General features: G+C 38.4%; 1 pseudogene; it reads left to right on the top strand.

Annotated features, from left to right (window-relative positions):
• Positions 1 to 1,292: 1,292 nt before the first annotated feature.
• On the top strand, positions 1,293 to 3,679 carry LOC114615954 (annotated as a pseudogene).
• The last annotated feature ends 101 nt before the right edge of the window (positions 3,680 to 3,780 follow it).

Here is a 3,780-nt window from a genome sequence, read left to right as displayed (position 1 = left end):
GGATCTTTAGATGGTAAAAGGCATTGAAATCTACATTCATCTTAACTGTCCTGAACCCTGAAGATTTGCCTGATAAGAGGAATGCATACAAAGGAAATTAATGTCATAGGATTTCAGTGGAAAATAGACTTCATGAAAAATTAAGCTACATGTCATTTGTGTGATAATTTGGCCTCAAATCCTTCTCATTTTGCCCATACCGTGGGATATTGAATAGGGCAGGATTTAAATATCGGGTTGATACCCTATATTGAATGATGTATCTTTAGGATGGTTATTTCTAGTGACTCATTCAGGAGGACAGTGAGAAATCTCAACAAGTGGAGTGGAAATGAATGCAAGTTTGTGGGTTATAGAGAAGAATAATTTCAGGTAGTTTCAGATGCCTCTCAAGTGCTGAAACAAAGCAAGAATTGATAAGCAACGAGATTATCACAATTAAGGAAAAGATCTTTGCTATGGACTTAAAATCTTAAAAGTTGCCCTAAAAATAACACACTTTCTGGCTAACCCTCCAATTAATGGTAGAATTAGGCAACATGAGTTCTAATCCCAGTAAACAACATCATGAAAAACCTGCTGCAAGTGTTGTCCACCTGAAGTGGGGCTCCATCCTAATTTAGAAGCCTAACTAAGCATGATCACTTATGTCTTGTGGGCTCTGGAAGTAAGAATCATGCAAAATTTAAGGTCAAGGATACCTGGTCTGTGGTTCAGTTCAACACAGTTCTGGCCATCTCTGTGTCTAAGCGTCAGAGCCCCAATGTCAAGCCTGGGTGAGTTCATTGCTTGAAACTATGAGGTTAATTTCAGCAGGGGATACAGCATCTTGCTGTATACCTTTGGCTGTGCTAGAACTCATCGTATACATCACACTGATGTCTGACTCAGTGTGACACTTCTGCCTCTGTCTCCTGACTATAGTGTTAAAGGCCTAAGCATATAGACCCAGCTTGGTAACTGATTTTTATGGTTAGTAATTGTTAATGTTGATACAATTTCTTTGATATGTGGTAAGCACTATTGATCTTGTAGAGCTTGTCTGTTCTTTATATCTGTAATAGACGTTTCTCTAGAAAGGCTGGATCCTATTCAAAGTGCTGAAAAATGACAGGGGTGAACCTCATTATTAAGTTTCCTTCTAATGTGACTTGTTAGATACAGTAGAACTTTGGTGTCAGGAAATCAGTGGGGCGGCCCCAGAATTGTATGAATACATTGTCTATGAAGAAGACATGCCCAATGTTGTCTCTATTGTGCTTTCTTTTGTACTCGTGTATGTGACATTCTAGAGTGCAGTGACTTATGAGGACGTGCATGTGAACTTCAGTGAGGAAGAGTGGGCTTTGCTGGATCCTTCCCAGAAGAAGCTGTACAAAGATGTCATGCTGGAGACCTACAGGAACCTCAGTGCTATAGGTAAGACTGTGAACTCCGTTTCCTGATTAAAATTGGAGAAAACAGTTTCTTTCTTTTGATGCACTTCTGTAATTCAATTGAGATAGATGCAGAATTTGGTATAGAAGTCATACATGACTCAAAGGTCCACTGAAGATAGTAACTTACATTTTACATAATGTCCATACTTAGATTTTCTGTTACTCTATTTTAGGATATAATTGTGAAGACGAAAGTTTTGAAGAACATTGTAAAAGACCTACAAGACTCAGAAGGTAATTTTCATGTGGAAGCTCCTACAAATATGCCTTTGAATAAATTTTAAAATATGCTGAAAGTTTTAAGGAAAAGCAAGAGTGTAAATAAGCACAGTGTTGAGTGTATTGATGATTGTAACATTCTAAGAAAACCATGGTCCTCAGTGCCCTATATCTGATTTGTTTTTGCAAGGCATTCCTTTAAGAAAGAGGGCATGGACACAATGCCTTAGTGTATATCTCCATTTGAAACATAGCCCTATTAGAGCAACACTGTACAACTGGCAGTTTGTTTCTGCTTATTTTGTAAAAGCTATACACATTGAATAGTTGATAAATACATGTCCAAAACCTCTATGAAGGAAATAGTCTATAGTAAAGCTAATGTTGCTCATTTATTAGTAGTGACTTTGCTAAGTTTATTGAGATGGGCAGCTTATTGGAGGTAAGAAGGATGTTGTGCAGTAACCTTGATCCCTACATCACATAACTATGAGGAACAAAAAAATCAAACGTTGTGAATTCAGTGTTCAAACTTTTTCTTTTTAGTCTTCCTTTCATAGGTATGTAATATATCATGATAGATACAAACTGTGAATACAAATGGGATATTGAAGGAAACAACATCTATCTCCCTCTCTCTCCCCCTCTCCTCTCCATCTCCTCTCCCCCTTCCTCTCCTCCCTCACATCTCCTCCCTCTCCTCTCCCCCTTCTCTTCTCCCCTCTCCTCTCCCTTCTCTACTCTCTCTCTCCCCCTCTCTCCCCCTCTCCTTTTTCCCTCTCTCCGTCTCTCTCCCCCTCTCTCCTGTCCCCTTCTCTCCCTCCCTCTCCCCTTCTCTCCCTCCCCCTCCCTCTCCCTCTCCCTTCAGCAGCCTCATTCTGTAGAAAATTCTCTTGAGTATTAGGAATATAGAAATGCTACTATTTCTCCTAGTTCATTTTGCAAATATAATAAGATGCACAGTGGAGTAAAAAATGGAATACAGTTAGTGTGTTAAAGCTCTGAATTCTCCCAGTTTTTATGAAGTGTGAGAAAAACCTTTTATTCAAAAAGAATATGCAAAGCTCAGCCATATAATAAATGCTCATACAACCTTAGGTATCTTTGAAAATGAAAAACAACCCTAATGAAGGGAACAGCATGAATGTAAACAGAGTGATAAAATCTTTTTTTGTTTGTTTGTTTTTTGTTTGTTTGTTTTTTCCAGACAGGGTTTCTCTATGGAGTCCTGGCTATCCTGGAACAAATTCAGTAGACCAGGCTGGCCTCGAACTCAGAAATCTGCCTGCCTCTGCCTCCCAAGTACTGAGATTAAAGGTGTGTCCCACCACCGCCTGGCTACAAAGTGATAAAATCTTAAGGTCTGATTCCTCTTTATATTTAGACAAATCGTGCCATTGATCGTACAGACAAATGTGTTCATCATTGTGGTAAAGCTTTCAAATGTACCAATTTTCTTCTCAGGCATAAAAGAAGTCAGAGTGCAGAGGAACCCTCTGAATATACACAATGTGGTAAAGCCGTTGCTTTACATGGTCACAGTCCTGCTCAAAGGCATGAAAGTTTTCATACAGAAAAGACACCTCATGAAGTTATTCAGTGTGTAGAAGCCTTTGGACCTTACGTAAGTCTCCAAATAAGTAAAAGCACAGAAATTGGACAAAAACCCTATGAAGGTAATCAGTGTGGTAAAGCTTTTGCAGAAGACAGTCATCTTAAAAGTCATGAAAGAATTCGTACTGGAGGGAAAACCTACAAATTTAATCAATGTGAGAAAGCCTTTTGCCAACATCTTAGTCTCCAAAGGCATAAAAGAATTCATACTGGAGAGAAACCTTACAAATGTGATGAATGTTATAAATCCTTTTCACGACAAGATAGTCTCAAGAAACATAAAAAAACTCATACTGGAGAGAAGGCCTACAAATGTAATCACTGTGATAAAGCCTTCTTACATCGCTTGGGTCTTCACATCCATGAAAGGATTCATATTAGAGAGAAACCGTACAAATATAATCAATGTGATAAAGCCTTTTCCCAAAAAAATAGTCTTCAAATACATAAAAGAATTCATGCTGGAGAGAGACCATATAAATGTGATCAATGTGATAAAGCCTTTTCC

The sequence above is a fragment of the Grammomys surdaster genome, unplaced genomic scaffold (genome assembly GCF_004785775.1).
Source record: "Grammomys surdaster isolate TR1022 unplaced genomic scaffold, NIH_TR_1.0 209376, whole genome shotgun sequence".
In the NCBI taxonomy this organism is placed as follows: domain Eukaryota; kingdom Metazoa; phylum Chordata; class Mammalia; order Rodentia; family Muridae; genus Grammomys; species Grammomys surdaster.
Note: the sequence above shows the minus strand (reverse complement) of the source record. Positions and strands in the feature narration are given on the sequence as shown.